At 53.3% G+C, this 19,450-nt stretch overlaps 1 protein-coding gene across 3 annotated transcripts in view; it reads right to left on the reverse strand.

Moving 5' to 3' along the window:
• The window catches only part of ANKRD11 (ankyrin repeat domain containing 11), a 171,114-nt gene that overhangs the window by 77,395 nt on the left and 74,269 nt on the right, over positions 1–19,450 (reverse strand). The window contains exons 1-2 of one of the 3 annotated variants that reach the window (XM_082677110.1): positions 9,773–9,785; positions 7,323–7,617 (exon numbers count right to left, since the gene is read on the reverse strand). The exons of the other annotated variants lie outside the window; for them this stretch is intronic. The gene's annotated coding sequence lies outside the window, so the exon portion shown is untranslated. Of the gene's footprint in view, positions 1–7,322; positions 7,618–9,772; positions 9,786–19,450 lie in introns of those variants that run through there. 3 annotated transcript variants of the gene reach the window in all.

The following is a 19,450-nucleotide window of genomic DNA, read 5'->3' on the forward strand; positions in this document are numbered from 1 at the left end:
AAACAGTTAATAAAAGTTACTAAAATACATTCGATGGACACACTAACTCAGGCATGACTCTGGACCCCTTCCCCCTGCACCACAGTCCAGGCTCCGGGCTCAGGGGTTGGGGACAGGACGAGGGGTGAGGCAGGGTCTGTCTTTTTTTAAACAACCATAATGTGAGCAGCATGTTTTTCTTGCAAAAGTTTAGATAACACTGATACCCTAAAAGAAAGTTTAAAAGTAACTAAAGACAAAACAAAACTAAAGACAAGCCCCTACCATCGGGTCTCCAGCCAAACACTGAATCAATACTCCCCCGCCTCCGTTTAAGATTACAAGTGTTACCCATGAGCAAACTTTCCCTAACTTAACACAGAAACCCACGATTGATTCCCCAAACCTGCTGTGCATGGTCCCACAATAACTTATAAAACTGCAGGACCTGTAATCAGAGCCCATCTTCCCCTACTGCTCTGTTTAGGAGCAGAAAAGCGGCAAGTCACAGACGGCGCTCACCTCCTGCCTTGCAGAGCAGAGGGCGCAACAGTCAATCCAGAATGACCACCTCAGGGAACACTTCCTCCCAGGGAAGGGGGCACGCGGGCTGCACAAGCCCAGCCCTCCCTCCTGGGACCACCACCCCCGACCCGTTCTGATTCTCTTCTCTGTGGGCAGCTGCTAAATGAGACGGGCCAGCAGCCTCTGCCCCCTGGAAATGCATACCTATGACCTAAGGCAAAAAAGACACCATGGTGCTAAGGTCCGAGACAGGCTGAGGACCAAGGTCTCCGGGAATGGGAGTGGGGAGGAGCCACAGAGGAAAGGATTAGTCTGTGGACGAAAGGTTCAACAGAACAGAAAGGTGCCAGCAGTGAGTCCTCCCCTTACTGCTTCCTGAGGGACCACGGACGTCGCCACCTCTGCTGGAACAGCGGGGACAAGACGGCACTGCATCGGCCCTGAGAGCTGCTTTCTGTCTGATTCCAAACCTTTGCGTCCCGCTCCGTGGACACCTGCTGATTACTGTGTGTCTGCAGTGACAGAGTCGCCATGGAACAAGGTGCATGAGAAGCAGCACAGGCCAGATGCAGCGGGTGGACAGCCCCATGGACGAGAGTCAAGGACCTGACACGAAGTGGGCACGTGCGTGGACCGCACTGACCCTGGAGAGCTGCCTCCACCCTCCTCCGTCCTCCGCGCTCGGCGGCCACGGGGAAAGGGGGCTGTGGTCATACCCGCCAGCACCCTGCAGGAACTCCGCTCCCGTGGAGGGAGGTGCTCCACCGTAAAGAATCTAAAACACCCTCCTCTGTCCTGAGTCCTGAACTCCCCCCTCCGGAAAGAGAGTATTCTCTAAGCTGAGGCCTGTCCCACACCCTCAGACCCTGGGACAGGGGGCTTACAGAGGGACCAGGCCCACGGCTGGACCCGTTTGCAAATCTAGCCCTGAGCCAAACACAAAGCCTGCCTGTAAGGGTCAGGGAGTCACCAGGCACAGGCTTGCAGGCTGCAGGGCTGCCGGTTCACGCAGGACAGAAGGCCAAGCACACCTCAGGAAGCAGGCGAATCCTGCCTGCAACATCTTCCCCTCACGTGCAGGAGGCCACCTGCTCTGAAGTTGTTCTGAGCCAGTGAGGCTCAGCTCTGTATCGAAATCGAGCTGAGATCCAGAACACAACGTCTATCTATACACACACGCGTGCGCGCGCGTCAATTATGTCTCAATCACACTGGGGGGGAAATAAAACATAAAAATTTTTAAAATTAGAAAGGGACAGGCAATGATTTTTTCCTTCCTTTTACCTCAATCAGGTGGCCTTTTGATCTTACAACATTTTACGGTAACCCACACTTAATATCAACAGAATTCAATCCTAACGACAGCCCCGTGGTGGCAGAATCAGGGAGGGTCAGTGAGGAGTTTGTTGGCATATATGTGAGTGCCTGTGTGTGAGCACACATGTGAGCACATACACATGAGTGCACAGCAAGAGGCAGCTTTTCACGGCAGAGTCTGTAAGAGAGAAGAGAGCTTCCAGGCCCTAAAAAGGAAACTCGGGACTTGTCTGCTCATCAGTCTTCACAAAACGAGCACAGTCCCGTGTTCACGTCCTCCAGCACCAGGGAAGCGTGTGACGTGGGAATTAGCGTGGCCAGAGCCCTCCCCATGGTGAGGACCCGCCTTCCCAGGAAGTCGGGCTGGTTTCCAGCAAGAGATGAACCAAGTAAGGGAAGGCGACAGCACCCAAAGCCACCCCCAATTCTGCCTGCAGAAATGCAGTTAACTCCCAGCTATTAAGCAACAAACAAAACAGATGTTTTATGCTATCTCTTCATTTTTTTTAATCGGACCACTGAACTGAGAAAACTCCAACTAAATGCCTTGTAGGCAGCCCTGAAGCTAAAACCTTATAAACAAAACCTTTCTATCATTCTTCTGCTGTAGCTTTTATGAAAACAGGTTCCAAGAGAAGCTTCTAAGAAATTCCAATTCTCCATGGCCGAGACTCAGAAGGCCTGAGTAGACGGCACCATTACAGACACAAGGACCAAGAACTTTCCCAGTGACCACGGCCGCTACGGCAACGCAGGTGGCACTCGCACTGCAAGGTCTCGGCCTTCGGAGCCCAGCAGAGCCCTCCCCGCCGGCCCGGAGACGGAGAAGTCCCCACCCACAGCGAGGAAGCTCGGAACGGCCCGCGTGTCCTGGGCTGGCCGAGGGCCGCCCTCCGTGGTGAGAAAGGAGGCAGAGCGACCAGTCCCGACAAGAAAACAAAACCAAAGGACCAGGTCTTCACTCCTCAGCAATTACATTCACTTTAGGTACAGCCTACCAACCACAGCCTGGAAAGAAGACCACCCCCTGTGGCGGCGGCGCTGTCCGTCCGTGTCACAGGAAGCCCTCCTCCAGGCCATCACGCATGGGGACACCGGTCCACTTAATAGGCAGCTGTCGTATCCCCCGAGCTACCGCCTGGGCCCCAAACCTGCATCGACAAACCATGGACGGTAAATTTTAATAACTAATCCTTGGGAAACTGGGATTGACATAGAGACACTCACATGTATAAATTAGATAATAAAAAAATTATAAAAAATACTTAACCCATCTTATTTAAGGAGAGAAGTCACTCTAAGCTCTCAATCGACTTTAAAAACTTAAGGAACACAGTCGTATTTGTCAGCAAAAGAAGCAAAGAGGCTGCCGGGGTCTCTCCTATTTCTCGGATTATAATTGTTGAAGTAAAGCCCTTACTGATTGGAAAACATAATGTGGGACTTTATTTTTTTTTAATAAATTTATTTATTTAGTTTTGGCTGCGTTGAGTCTTTGTTGCGGTGCGCAGGCTTCTCATTGTGGTGGCTTCTCTTGTGGAGCACGGGCTCTAGGAGAGCAGGCTTCAGTAGTTGTGGCACGTGGGCTCCAGAGCACAGGCTCAGTAGTTGTGGCGCACAGGCTTAGCTGCTCCGCGGCATGTGGGATCTTTCCGGACCAGGGCTCGAACCCATGTCCCCTGCATTGGCAGGCGGATTCTTAACCACTGCACCACCAGGGAAGCCCTAGAAAGTCACATTTTTTAAAACTTTACTCAACTATAGTTGATTCACAACGTTGTGTTAATGTCTGCTGTACAGCAAAGCAGGGCGTCGCACTGTTAACAGTGTGACGAGCAGGACGGTCCATGGAGCCTGTCCGCCTCGTCACAGCCGCACAGCCAGTTCCCCAGACGCAGCGTGCAAGGCAGCCACTCCACCCTCCACCCCAGGAAGGCCTGGCCAGGAGGTCACAGCCACACACAGCCACTCTGGACGCTCGCAGCCCGGCCTCTCTTCTGGGCTGTGACAGCACAGCACAGCTCCCGGGCAGGGCGAGGCTTTCTGAGACCATGGTCTAGTCTAGATGGCCCCCGCAGAAGGAGGGCTGCAATTCGGGGAGGGGGGCTCAGAGCTGCTGACACTGTTATCCCAAAAGGTACCTGCCAGGGAACAGTATATCTGAAAGAACTTCAGGACACAAATAATAGTGATAAAACTGCAAGTCATGACCTGAAACAGTTTACCTCTTACCTCTGGTGAGTGGAGAAAGCAGATCGTTTCCCAAGTGATAAAACGTTCATTTAAGAAAATAATAATCTTGACAGCATGGATGACATCGAGCAAAACAAACGCTTCAGACGTTCTCACATGATGCAATGAACGCTTCGTAAAATGGAAGCCTGGAGACGCTTCCACCCCGACGGGACTGCAGGCGTTCCTCACCCACGCGGCCGCGGGGCCAGCCAGCACCCCGACTGGACATGATGAGCAGGCACTTCTCCTCTGCGGCCATATGCCTCCCAAACCACAATCCCGTCTAAGGAGAAAACATCAGAGAAACCCACATGGAGGACATTCTCTAAGAAACACCTCACTGGTGGTCCTCGAAACTGCCCAGGTCACAGAAGAACAGAAGAGACTGAGGTGACAGGACCACTGAATGCGATGGGGTGTGCTGGGCAGGGCCCTGGGACAGAGGGGGCGTTGGGCAAGGAGTGAGGCTGAACAGTCGGAGTGCGAGTTAATACAACGCACCAGGGCCAGTTCCGGGAGGACAGACTGGCAGCGCCGACCCGACGATGCAAACAGGCCCGTCGACAGCCCCGTGTGCAGGGCTGCCAAGGAGCCCAGAGCCTGCGCCTCTGAACCATCAAACTCCTGGAGCAGTAAACTGCCCGGGGCTGCTTTCTTCTGAATATCATGTCAGAGACGAGGAACACCGGAAACAGATTCTAAGCAATTCCACTGCAGAAGAAAGGAAACCTCTTTGAGTGAGCCTGTGTCGAATCCCCACCGGTGACCCTCCCCATCACCCTCACCCAGTTGACCTGGGCACCTTCCTGTCCACGGAGTCCTTCCCTTGTCCCCAGCTCACAAAGTTTAAAGCCAAGAAATCTACAAAATGCTCCCACATCAACTGTGAAGACCCGAGAGGCAGTGGTGCCCAAGCCCCAGTCAGGCAGAGGCACCCGATTCCGGATGCCCACCCCGCTGCACAGCCCTGTCCAGCCCTTCCGGTGCCCACGCTGCTCGAGCCGGCATCACGGAGAGGACGAGTGAAAGTGTACCTTAATCTACACGGCTCTGTAAAAAAAAACTAACATCTGTTCTTGGTGACACACAAATGTGCCAACTGAATTAGAAAAGGGACGTCCCCTAAGGTCTAAAGCAGCCCTGGCAGAGCCGTGGGGACTGGAGGCCGAGTGCGCTCTGCTCTGCGGCCACCCGCTCCACCTGGCACGGCGGCCCAGGGGAGAGCCCGGTAAACCTGCAGGCTCCAGGTTTCGGGGCAGCGCTCTCAGGCCTCTGGTCCTACCTGCCTGCGAGTGCTCGCGTTCACTAGTTTTGCTGTTTTCTGGCTCACCTCGTCTCACCCTTCACACTCCCCCAAACTGAAGGAGGTCAGCTTTACCGGAGCTTTACAGAGGCAGGGAGGTGCTTGATAAAGAGTACAAACCCATTTCAAGTTGAAGCAAACAGCAACCAGTACATGGGGGTTCCAAACTGCTTAAGCCTCACCACAAATATCTAGAAATTAAACCACACTTGTTGGATTCTTCTGTGAAGGCTTCAGTCTAAAGCACCTCATTGTTATTGGTCCTTCAGACCATTTAAAATCCCAAAAATTGCTAGTAAAAAAAGTAACACGCAGTCCATGTGAGCTATGCTTACTATGAGGTTTAAATACATAATAATGTACAGATTAGAACATAAGGCACCTTATTTCCCAAAACAGGAACGTGACCTAGACAACCACACGTCATCCATTCAAAGGACCTACGGCTTCCAGTGGAGAAGTCACTTCTATAGATGTTCTCTCCATTTCCTGTCTTATACAGAGCAAGCCTGCCCGCTGAAGACTACTGCGCTGCGCTCGGGGGCTTCTGCTGCTCTGCTCCGTGCAGCTTCCTTCTTCCTGCCCGCCCTTCTCCCGGTGCGCACACACCCGCACCCAGGGGGACCCCCGGCCTCAGCTGCCTGCTGGGTATCCCAGTCACTCTCCTCCCAGCACCTCGAGTCCCTCGTGCCCAAACATACCTCCTCCCATCAGCCCCTTCTCTCTGCGTCCCCTGTCTCTGCAGCGACGCTGCCATCCCTCCAGTTACCGAGTTGAGGATCTGGTTCCCCACTTCCCAAGCCCCAGAGCAGCCACAGGGATGGGTCCACGCCCGCTCGCTGGGCTTCCTCCCCGCCCCCCTTCCAAGACACCCCTTGGTCTGGTAGCCCAACCTCACCTGCACCCCAACCTTGAGACACACTGGACTCGCAGCTCCAGACTCACTCTGATTCCTTCACCCGAAAGCCCTGTTTTAAACACCACGGCCATTTGTTCTAATTATACTTATTACTCAAAGCCCACCCAAAGCTACCTCCTCCGCGGAGCTTTGGGCAAGCTCGAGCCACAAGAGAAACAGTCTCCCCCTTCCCACACGTGCCTCTAGGGGATCTCTCTGTGCGTCTGACATCTTTCTGCGAGACTCAAATGCCTTGAGATTCACTCGTGCTCACTGGTGACGACACAGCCTCATGGAAGAGCACCCGCCGGAGCCGCTAGAGTCCCACGCACACACGAGACTCCACCTTCCTTCTGCAGGCAAAGCGAGAACGCCCACCACAGGGGGCCTTTCCGGATTAAAAGGGGGAGCAGCTGGCCCAGTGCTGATGGGCAGTAAGCAGTCCAGCTAGGCCATTACCCTTCATGCTGGAAATCCAGCTGAGTGTTAACATGGCATCTTGCACATACAAACGCTAAATATTTACTAAATAAAAGGAAATACGTCAGACAGTGAGAAGTACCATTCTGATTTGCATAAGTTTGAAGTTTATGCCAAAAAAGAATCACCAAGAAAGTTATGGCACAGACCGATTTAATTCTGAGGGCCAAAAATAAGGGAAGCTCCAACCACAATGTGTCAAAAGTGGCAGTGGGTCCTGACACACAGCTGTGGTCACACAGGTCCAGCAAAGCCACAGCCCACAGAGCAGGAGCCAGTCCAGAGCAGAAAGCGCCGGGCAGGGCCCGCGCGCAGTGAGGTGCTCCCAGCCCGGCTGTCCCCAGCGCAGGCGCGCTCTCAGACTACAGTCCAACCGGCTTCCGCGTCCCTGGACACAAAGGGCCTCGACTCCACCAAGCTTGCTGTACTCCTCTCAATAATCAGGAGACGCCTCCCGATACAAAAATCTCTCTGACAGACAATTAAGAGTATTTTCCCCTCCTCATCTCAATAAAACCTGAAAAAGATCACTTTCACATACGGAAGTCATGTTTTATGATAAAGAACTTCATTAAAGATGCTTACCGGGTTGTACATCAGAGTTTCATAGTAAACGGCCTGCAGAGTTACATCCAGGAGGTTACTGAGTTATTGGGAAAAGGCCCAGCGTCCTCACTTCCAATTAAAGCAGATCGGCCCCAGCATTATTAGAACGTCAGTCTCAAGGTCCCTTCACAGTCAATTCAGAGACAGCAATTTTTAGAAGACTAATAAAAGTTGAGTATACAGAACTCCATAACTTTAAAAAGTTCTCCAAACCAGCAAATGTGTACCAATCGATATATTTCGAGTCACTGCAATCCAGATCATCTTAAAAGGTCTGCAAAATTTGGAAAAACAAAGACAGATTTTTAGATCAAGTGACCAGGCTGAACTACAGAAGACAAAACCAAAGTGACCCCAGAGGAAGCTACATGGCTCAAATGATCCAAGAGAATCAGGGTCTAAAACTACGAGATGCACCATCAGTTTGGAGGCAGCGTCTCAGCAGGAAGAATTACGCAAGGAAACTAGATGAGGCCCAGGGAAGGGCTGTGTGCTGCCAGAGGAGTGGGCTGGACCTCGCCCAGCAACCTGTCCTGGGAGCAGAGTCCACACCCCCAAGAGCAGCTGGCACACAGGAAGCCTGGCCGCACAGCACTGCCTTCTGCTGCTGGTCTGCTCCGGAAGAGGAAATCAGAGGAAGGGGAAGCAGCTTAGGGCACCGACACACAGCTGAGGATGTGTGCTGAGTCTGTGAGCATGCGCCAGAAGACATGCACAGACAGACCTACTTTAAGGGGGGGGGGGGGGCAATGTTCACATTTCTGTGAGAACTACAGGAGGGGTGCTTACTACCAAGGGTCCACCAAATCAGGAGCCCTCTGAAAATGCACACGAACTCGTGAGCTTACGCACTAGGGAGAGGTCATGGACACCATCGGATTCTCCTAAGGCTGTGGAATTTTGAGAGACCGATAAGCATGTAGGCTGACTTGATTTGTTCAACTACGATTTCTCATACATGCTGAAGTGCTTGTTAGTACAGCTGTTTACAAAATGTGGTCCAAGGACCCTTAGGAATTCCTGCAGCCCTTTTGAAACTTTTTTCATAGCAACACTGCCTTTTTAGCTGGGGTGGTATTTGCACTCATGATGCAAAGGTGATGGCCCAATTTGCTTAAGAACCTTCATGATGAACCACTAATTAATGAATTATTAATTTCATTAAATACCAAGCCTTTCCGTACTTGTCTTTTTCATATTCTATGTAACAAAATGTGAAACGTACATGAAGCATTTCTGCTGTGTACCAAACAACAGCTGTCCCCAGCAAAGGCATTTTTATATGGAAGAGTGACTGATATACAAGCTCTACAAACGAGGGGATGTGGCAGAGTGTTTCTAGCAAATGAACAAAATGAGACTGCCACTTCAAGGAAAACACCTGACCTAATTTATTGATCTTTGGCCACGACGTGCAGCATGCGGAACCTTAGTTCCCCAACGAGGGATCGAACCCAGGCCCTCAGCACCGGAAGCTCAGAGTCCCAACCACTGGACCGCCAGGGAAGTCCCAGCACCTGACCTATTTTATTGCCAACGCTAAAATTCAAGCATTTGGTCAAATATTAGAATTTTGGAAAACGCCATGAGCAGATAGCTTTTGATGGCTTAAAGGCTCTTCTGATGAGACTGGTGGTAACAGAAACAAAAGTAGCAAAATAAAATACATCAGCATCTGGAAGACGGAAATAACTGAGCAAACCACAGTTGACCAACTGCCAATGCACAATGCTGCAAAATCCAACACAGGTAAAAAGGTCCAGTTACAGTGCAAGAAAGACCAGTGGGTCGAATACAGCTGAGAAGAAACGCGTGTGACCCAATGGAGGACGCACACTGCCAGTGACCATCACCACATGACCATTTGTTGGGTTTCAGTGTCATATCAAATAAAACCTCCAAAATTTTATCAAAAAGCTATTGAAGGGACTTCCCTGGCCATCCAGTGGTTAGGACTCGGCGCTTTCACTGCCGGTGCCTGGGTTCAACCCCTGGTCAGGGAACTAAGGTCCCGCAAGCTGCGCGGTGAGGCCCCCAAAAAAAAAAGCTATTCAAATATTCTTCCCTATTCCAACTACATTTTTTTTGGGAGGGGGGGCGGTATACTTTAACCAAAGCAACACATGACAGTTTTTCATTTTGGAAAGTACAGTGATTTAGAGTAACATGCAATGGGTTTATTCCTCCTACTTTTAAATGAAATTAGTAAATAAGCATTTTATTGACAGATGCCCCTATACAGACAGAAGTTTTCTGAGCCCCTCCGTGTTTACAACATGAGGAGTTCCTGACGTGACAGGGCCCAGGAACATGGGCGTGCAGGAGAGACAGCTACTCCAGGCCCCTGCTCTATCACAGACCCCGCCAAGACCTCACCCACAAGACCCTTTAATCCGTGTGCCCCACTCCCTGGATCCCACCATGATCACCGTCAACTAGATGAGAAGAGAGAAAAGATGAACATATAAAAGTCTGAGCGTTTCTCTCAAAGAGGCACTGGCTTTCTGTCTGTCTCCCTGGTGGCAGCCGACGCCCAGGGCCGTGTGGTCCCACCTCAGGAGCACAGAGGAGACTGGAGCAGGGTGGAGGGCCTGGCCCGCCTGGTGGGCCTGTCTGTCCATTCAGCTCCACCGGAGACTCGTGGAGGCCAGCTGAGAGTGCCCGCCGGCTGCGGGACGCGGACACCGACACGCGGGGCCCATGCGCCCCGGGCTGGGGCATGACTGGGACTTGGTCCTTTTTGCTCGGCAAGAGTAAGATGCACTATTCCAGATTTTACAGCAATCTTTTGTAGACCCTGACCCAGTACTATCCTCTGAATGTCAAGATGAAAAGGATCCAAAATCATGCCATTTACAGATGGGGAAATGAAGGCCTAGCGGTGAGGCTGCAGCACAGGGGTGAACAGACCAGGTCCAGGTCCAAGCAGCCCCCAAGCTGGCTACCAGAACCTCCGGGCGGGGCTCTGCTTCAGAACAGGGCCCTGAGCGTCAATCCTACTGCTGAGTCCAGGGGCAGAGCTCACTCTCAAAAATGCAGGGTGTGGGTTGCGTGTGGAGAATTTGGCGGCATTCTGAAATAGCTACAGACCCCATGACACTCTATGTGTTCTAAGCCCAGGTTAAGAATTACTGGTCTTGTCTCTGAAAGGAAAATTAAGTGGTGTGGGCAAAGGCGCATTGGCTGGATGGGCACACAGACTTCCCAAGGAGCCCAGCGAGGGCCTTGCACCGCCTCTGGACTGGGGTGCGCACCCTCGGACCCCAGGAGACCACAGCCCGAGGCCATCCTTCTCCCTGCCGCCCATCACCAACTCCGCAGTGTCACCGCTGTGGGGATGGTTTCCACGCGAAGTGTTTCAGGTGCTCCCTGAACAGAAGGCTGCATCGTTCTGGAGCAACGTCCTGCACAGTCCAGGGCTCTCGGAACTGGGGGACAACACGGCACAAGCATCCGGGCGGCAACACCCCCTCTTCCAGGCAATTCACAGAGAGGTCAGAGGTCAGCAGCTGGCTTTGTTTACTGTCTACTTCCCATCAGAGAAGACCAGAGAGACAATTAAAAGTGATCCAAGATGCCCTTCAGTAGGTGAATGGATAAATAAACTGTGGGACATCCAGACGATGGACTATTATTCAGCGCTAAAAAAAAAAAGAGAAATGAGCTATCAAGCCATGAAAAGACACGGAGGCACCTTAAATGCACATTCCTACGTGAAAGGAGCCCATCTGAAAAGGCGGTACGAGCCCAACCACATGATATTCTGGAAAAGGCAAAACTGTGGAGACAGTGAAGAGATGGAAGGGTGAACAGGTGGAGGGAGAGGGTTTCAGGGCAGTGAGACGAGTCTGTGTGAGGCTGTGATGGCAGAGACGCATCATCACACACTCGTCCAAACCCACAGGACCGACAGCACCGAGAGGGAAGCAGAATGCACACCGTGGACTCTGGGTGACACCGTGTCTGTGCAGGTTCACTGCTTTCAATAGATCAACCACTCCGCCGGGTTGGGTGGGTGGGGGTGGAGTGTATATGGGAAATCTCTGTACCCTGCTGCTTGATTCTGCTGTGAGCCTAAACCTGATCTAAAAAATAAAGTCTGCTTAATAAAAAAGGTGACTGAACTGCCACAAGCTCACCATGCTGGGCCGGGAGGCTCCCAGGAACAGAGCGCCTGGTTTATGAAACAAAGGCGGCCACATCAGGCTGGGCCGCCAACCTCCAGCCCAGTCTCCCACCTCCTGAGGCCCCTCCCACCTCACCTGCTCCCCACCCAGTCCCCAGGCTCCGCTCAGCAGGACCCCCTGCTGTGTGAGGGCGGACAGTGTGCAAGGGGACAAGGCCCCTTTTCCAGAAAACGTGAAAATCATAACTTCATCAGGCACATCATATACACTGCTCTCTAGACTATGTAGTCACTAAAAGTCACAGTTTGAAGTTTCACGTCATCGGAAGTTAATGCTAGGTTTTAAAGTGCAGAACACGAAAGTTTATATACAATCTGATCCCTGTTTTGTGAAATGTAACATATTCACAATTTTTAATTTGTATGTTTATCTTTGAGGGATAGGATTACACATGATTTTTATTTTATTCTTTATATTTAACTTTATTTACTGGTGTTATTATCTAAATTGTGTCCCCCCCAAAAAACGTTATTTTGGGATCGTAACCCCCAAGTACCTCCGAATGCGGCCTCATCTGGAAACAGGGTCTTTGCGGATGTTGTCGGGATCATCAGGGTGGGTCCTCACCCAGTACGACTGGTGCCCTTATAAAAAGGGGAAATTTGGACACGGACACAGACACGCACACGTGAAGATGGAAGCAGAGAAGGGCGTGACGCTTCCGCGAGCCACAGAACATCAGAGGCGCCAGCAGATGCGGCAGCTGGGAGAGGCCTGGGGCAGATTCTCCCTCGGCCCGGCAGGGACCAGCCCGGCCGGCCCCTCGGTCTCGGACTTCTGGCCTCCGGGGCTGTGGAGGAGTCTGTCTCTGTGGGTTTGTTGCGGCCGCCCCAGCGAACTGACACTGAGTTTTGGATAATGTGCACGAACTACTTGAATCATGGGAGCCCTAACTTTTCTCTAAGACACCGAATAGCGTAACTCTTAGAATAAAGGAAAGATTTCTACACTTCACTGCACTAAGAAACTACCCTTTCAACAAAAGAAAGCAACATCGTGTACAATTATGTTCGGTGACCTACACTTTACTTTAATCCGCTCTTTGTAGAAAAGGTAGGGGTTCTCTTGTTGACAGTAGTTTCCCTGCAACCTCAGAGTGCAACACAGCCCGAGAGCGAGGCTGCTGTCAACTGACAGGCAGGTGTGTGCAGGGGAGTGTGTCAGCTGTTTGGTGAAAAGACAGAGCTCATTACTGGGAGCAGTTCTGCTCCCGCGAACCCCAAGTCCTCCTTCTGCCCCAGACTCCACTCACCCCCAACCTCCCAACAGTAGCCAAAAACTTATTTGTTTTAAACGCGTAACAACTGGGAACAGCCTGGGCAAACTCCAAAGGCCCCAGGCCCCAGCACGTGAGAAAGGAGCCTCGAGAGCTGAGATGAGGCCAAGCGCGGCCCAAACGGCGCCCCTGGAGAGGGATGGGAGCGGCGTCAGGGAAGGGGGAGGCCCACTGAGGGTCCTGCTCGCTCCCCACTAAACCCCCAGCAACTCTCAGCTGAGCCTCTGTGACTGGGCACCGGCCGAGAAGACCCCCAACGGCCGTGAACGGGCACCTGAAGGGGGGGACCTGCCCCTCAGGCCACGCGGATCCCTGCGCGGCACATGCTCAAGCGCCGTCATCCTCCCAGGTCAAGCACCTCGAGGCAGCCCCACGCTGAGAGGCGGAGCCCTCACCCCTTCCGCATCAGACCGCAGACAGGAAAAATGTCTGCCGGGTGAGCTCAGCCCACCACCTGGCCGGTCTCAGAGCTGTCCATCCTGCAATATCTAACAGCGCATGGCCTCCGGGACCGAGCATGCGCTCTGCCAGGCTGACCCCGTGCCCACGGGTGTGGTCCCTCCCCGCAGCCTCCCATGTAAACGTTAATAGTCATAAAACACTACGCTGTCCTCCTAGTGTCCTGCAGAAACCGCAGCCTCAGCTCGAAGGGTCTGGGTGACAGGGAAGCGAATGGCAGCAGCCCTGAGCCGCTGAGCCTCAGTCCGGGGCGGTCACCACACCCTTCCCTGGGGAGCGCTTCCAGAGAACGAAAGCCAAGCCAGCACCCCTCTCCCAACCTCGGGGGGCTGTCCTAGGACCCAAGACTCTGTGCAGCCCTGTGCAGATGCACTCCTCAAAGCGCAGCCCACCAACAGCCGCCCTGTGCTCGCACCGCCAACGCCTGCCCACGGGCCCACTGGGAGGGGGAACCGAAGTCGTGAGCCACCGAGTGGAAACCACACACCATAAACACAGTTTGTTGTTTTAAATAAAACCGAAATCGAACTTCCAAAAAGAAACATCTCACGGTCTCTCCTCTCCACACACCAGCCCAGGGTCACGGTTAAGACCACAGCCCGAGGCCACTGTCACAGGCTCTCGGGCACGACCACCCACAGGTAGGCCTGGTGAGGCTGCTGGGAAAAACGCTCTCATTTAATACTTCTCTATGGCTATTTCTAAACGAGTTTCGGAGAAGTTCTTCCCGCCAGAATCTGTGCTCTCAAATAACTTTCACTAGCTTATGACAGGTGCCCTACTTAAGTAATAAGGGGAAGAGAAAATATTTTGTAGCACACACTTGCAAAACAGCCCTTGGCAGGAGCCTGTCCTCACACAGTGACTTTCCAAGCAGCTTCCCGAGTACAGACTTGATTACGTCCAAGGCCAGGCTGCCCTGAGTTCCTTATCAGGAAATGCACTACTGGAATTCCAGAGAGTCCTCAGGACCCACACAGAGCCCGCACCCAGGGCTCAAATTCCTCACATGATCTCCCAGGACTGCTCGACGCACACGATGCACCACAGTGAACCTCAACGGATCTCCAGCAAAACTTCAGCCAGACAATCACCAAGGTCCTGACCCCAGTCATGCACTTCGCTTCCCCTTTCCTGACTCTAAAGCACAGGACGGGTGAACGCTGTGAGCAGGACACCCTTCAAGACCAGGTGCTCTGGACTGCAGCTCCCGCGTGATGGGCTCCAGGCACACACGTTCATGCCCACTCTAAGCACCAAGCAGAACTGTCCCCAGGCTACACACATGTCACACTGGTACTCCTTGCGGGGAGGGGCCCCAGTCCAGAAGGCCCAGGCCATAGGCACTTGCAGGTGGTCCTGGAGAAGTGAAGGTTCGCAGTGCCCAGAAGAAGCCGAGGGGCTAAGGTGCCACATGAGCCATGGTAAGAGGACAGCTGCAGAGACGGAGACAGATGCGCTCCGGCGCGGGGGGCCTGGGGGACAGAACAGACGAGGAGAGCAGGCGCGGAGTCCCCAGGCGGAGAGTCTGCCTGGATGGAGAAGAAGGACAGAGCCTTCCTTGAAGACAGGCCTCCACGTCTCTCGGAGCTCCCCGGGAGACCAGCAAGCCTGCCCGCCAGCCACAGCCCCACTCCTGCCCCAACCCCAAGGGCGGCAGTGTCCACCTCGCCAGCGTCTGGGCCACCGGGCAGCACGAGAGTACCAAGCCCATATCCTTTGTGCATACTATACAACTCCATCTTCCGCCGAGCTGACAACTTATCAGGTCACAAACGAGGGCACCAACAGCGGCCTGGGAGTTGTGGCTGTCCTTTCCTGGCCACCCCAGCAGGGTTCCCTGGCACTGCCCCACTGCCAAGGCGCCGGGCCTCACACACTGGTGGCCAAGCAGCCCCGAGTGGTCACCAGCTGGCAAGCCTCTACTGGCCACCTTCCCCGGGGGATGCAGGCCCCACGACCCCTCTGAGGCCACTACCCTCGGGACACAGACCGCAGTTCACTTAAGTCTCAGGAAAAAGTGTGAAAGGGTCGAGAGTGAACAGAACAGCAACTTCTTCCTTGGACAAGAAAAGGACAAGGATGGCAGGTGCGAGGAATCTAGAAAACAGGCTCTGCTGTCGACCCAGAGCAGTGGACCCAGTCCTGTCTGTACTGTGCCCAGGCCTCGCCCTGCACCCGGCACAGTTCAAGCACATGACCTCTGCCCCGGAGCCAAGCACTGGGTGATGGCCAGAGGCGCCCCCCCCCCCACCCCACACACGCCAGTGCCACACTACACCCCGCCGCACACAGTCCACCATAAACCCACACTCACTCACCCACCCACCACACACCCCCATACTCCCTGCAGCACAATCATGGTACGAGTGTAAAGGGGGGCCCAGGGAGTGCCATCGCCCGGAGGTGATACACCAGCACGCTACTTCATTCACTTCCTGCCCCTTTCCTCAAGTCAGACGCCAGCACAGGGATCTCCTGCCTTAGTGTAAGAAGGACCCCAGGACGTACTCAGTCTGCCGCTGATCAGCTATGGAACCTGGAAAACCCTACTATTCAACATCTTCGACGCCTAGAATCTTTTAATAAAAATGCGGAAAATGCCACCTACTTTCTTGCGTTTCGTAGGGGAAGAAAAAGAATGTAAGTGAAAGCATGTGGAGAGCCCGTGCCTCTCGTGCCTCTCACAGACCTTCAGCGTTCCTGGAAGATGCAACCCAGCAGCCAGTTCCCGAGTGGGATCCCTTCCTCGTGGCCCAGGGCAGCGTGGGCCCCAGGGCTTGCCGGCAGGAAGGCAGGGAAGGCAGTGCACACGCACCTCCCGTCTCAGCCCCGTGCCCACTCCCTGCTTCTGTCCACGCAGAGGCCCTGGAGTGGGAGCCCGAAGCACAGGGGAGGAAGGAAGGGAACAAGAATGGGGTCTTGGGGAATCGCATGACACTTACCGTTTCTGATTTTGTGGACCTTTTGTGAATGGGTAGTTTGCTTATTGGAAGAAAGAAGCCCCGGGGCCCTCATCCACCTCAGAGGGCGTTGTCACACGTGAAGACAGGGGCCCCCCAGAGACCCTCTGCACAGAGACCTAGAAGAGCAGCCGTCACTAGATGAAGAATGCCTGAGAGACGTCCTGTGAGGCAGGGTAAAAAGAAGAGGCTCAAACACAAAGAAAAGGGATTTTTAAAGAAAAGTGAGGTGTTAGCTTAAGGAGGTTAGATGAGCTTACACACCTGATTATAGCTTTTCCCATAAAAAATGCTCAAAAGAGGGTTGAGCATTCCCAGCTGTACCACCCCAGGTTTGGCTGCAAACCTTTGTCCTACCCCCGACCCACCTATCTCCATGGGCCTCAAGCCCAAAGACTGTATCTGGGATGCTAGTGTGAGACTGGGCTGCAATAAAGCCCAACTCCACAGGCTCCAGCACCCAACTCACACACACTCTGCCAGAGACCCCCTCCCCCAAACACGGGGGCGGGGCCTCACCATCCGACTTCTGCAGCCCGTGCGGCTCCTCCATAAGTCACCACTCTGCCCAAGATGAAAATACACGGGGGTGCAGGGCACGGGGGCGGGGGCGGGTGAGCTAGATGGTAAACTTTTCAAAAGAACAGGAAAATTCAAAATCTAAAAAAAATCCTTGTTCAAAAAATTAACAAGCACAGGGACTTCCCTGGTGGTGCAGCGGTTAAGAATCCACCTGGCAAAAGCAGGGGACACGGGTTCGAGCCCTGCTCCAGGAAGATCCCACATGCCGCAGAACAACTAAGCCCGTGAGCCATGGCCGCTGAGCCTGCGCTCTACAGCCCGCGAGTCACAACTACTGAGCTCGTGCGCTCTAGAGCCCGTGCTCTGCCGCAACAAGAGAAGCCACCACAATGAGAAGCCCGCGCACCGCAACGAAGAGTAGCCCCCGCTCGCCGCAACTAGAGAAAGCCCACGCGCAGCAACGAAGACCCAACGCAGCCAAATAAATTAATTTTTTAAAAAACCACAAGAACAAATTTTCAACAGAGGTCGACCACAACCAGGAGATGGAGAAAAAGAAGACGTGTGAAGGGTGTGCTAGGATCAGAAGGTGGGGCCACAAGCCAGATGCAGATGCGCTGCCCACGCAGTTCCGGGCCCCACCCCCTTCCGGGGCCCACCCCCACAAACACCCAGGATCCAGACAGCGGCCCTGGAGGCCCTGGTCTTCACGTGTGACAACGCCCTCTGAGGTGGATGAGGGCCCCGGGGCTTCTTTCTTCCAATAAGCAAACTACCCATCCACAAAAGGTCCACAAAGTCAGAAACGGTAAGTGTCATGTGATTCCCCAAGACCCCATTCTTGTTCCCTCCCTTCCTCCCCTGTGCTCCGGGCTCCCGCCCCAGGGCCTCTGCGTGGACAGAAGCAGGGAGTGGGCACGGGGCTGAGATGGGAGGTGAGTGTGCACTGCCTTCCCTGCCTTCCTGCCGGCAAGCCCTGGGGCCCACGCTGCCCCGGGCCACGGCTGTGTACACATCCAGGGCCATGGGAGCAGACTCTGCCCCGCCCTGGGCAGGGACCAGACTGCTGCTCTGCTCCCCTTTCAAACTCACTACCCTGGCCAGCCCTCAGCTCCATCTGCAGGGTTCCCCACACAGCTTGGAAGAGCCTCAGTGGCAACCACGAGATGGTGCAGACGACCCTGCCGGACCAAACACCGCATCCTCACTCTCAGAACGCAGTACACTGCAAACCTCACCGGAAACCTCACTATCACCCTTCTTTTTTTGGCACTAAGAATACCCAAATCCCTATTCCCAACGGGCAACACAAATAATGATCAAGGTACATATTCTATGATATACACACAGTACTATATATAAAAGAGATAACTAATAAGGACCTACCGTATAGCACCAGGAGCTCTACTCAGTACTCTGTAATGACCTATACAGAAATAGAATCTAAAAAAGAATGGATATGTATATGTATAACTGATTCACTCTGATGTACAGCAGAAACTAACACAACATTGTAAATCAACTATACTCCAATACAAATTAATTTTAAAAAAAAGGTACCTAACCTAGAGTGCACAAGGCCAAGCCATGAAGGCGCCTCCCCAATTCTGTCCTGGTCGACCCCACAGAACAGCCCACCGGCCCACAGCCCTGCATCGCCTTTCCCCTGCCTTCTTCTTCCCCCCACCAAGATCCAAGTGGGCTGCACAGGAATCCCCCCCGCAGCAAACATCCGTAACTGCACAGAGCCCTCGTCCCGTGAGGCCCAGCAAGGAGCAGCAGGAGGGAAGGTGGGATTTCAGGTTGGTCCAGCAGTCAAGTTCAGCTCAGTTTTAACAACCTGTGGAGCTCTACTCTGAGCCAGATACAGGCAAATCTCTTCACCCTCAAATATAAAACTTGGAGGAAATCCCTTTAGCCAGCTTTTAAAATTTGAAGGTATTAAAAGTAAAATGGGGATGGGCTTCCCTGGTGGCACAGTCGTTAAGAATCCGCCTGCCAATAGAGGGGACATGGGTTCGAGCCCTGGTCCGGGAAGATCCCACATGCCGCGGAGCAACTAAGCCCATGCGCCACACCCACTGAGCCTGCGCTCTAGAGCCCGTGAGCCACAACTACTGAAGCCCGTGTGCCTAGAGCCTGTGCTCTGCAACAAGAGAAGCCACCGCAATGAGAAGCCCACGCACTGCAACGAAGAGTAGTCCCCGCTCGCCGCAACTACAGAAAAGCCCTTGTGCAGCAATGAAGACCCAACGCAGCCAAAAATGAATAAACAAATAAATAAATATTTAAAAAAATAAAATGGGGGGTTCCCTGGTGGTCTAGTGGTTAGGATTCGGCACTTTCACTGCCGTGGCCCAGGTTCAAGCCCTGGTCCAGGCACTGAGATTCTGCAAGCTTTCGCGGTACAAGCAGAAAAATAAAAACATAAAAAATAAGTTAAAAAAATAAAATGAACACTGGCTCCATGAGAATCCCTGTAGCTAACGATGGAGGGAAAACACTGGCAATATTATAGGCAACAAATGTGGTGCTACAAACAGCCGACAAACCCTTCCAGTCGCAAGCAGAATCTCCACATGCCTTCCTGCCCAGCACAGCTGAGGCACCAGAGCCCAGAGGCCAGTTCAGCTAGAAACGTCCAGAGGGAAAGGAGCTGGGGCACAGCCTGGGCTCAGACCGTCCCTTCTGCTCTGCCCT

The sequence above is a fragment of the Grampus griseus genome (genome assembly GCF_964374135.1).
Source record: "Grampus griseus genome assembly, chromosome: 19".
NCBI lineage: Eukaryota > Metazoa > Chordata > Mammalia > Artiodactyla > Delphinidae > Grampus > Grampus griseus.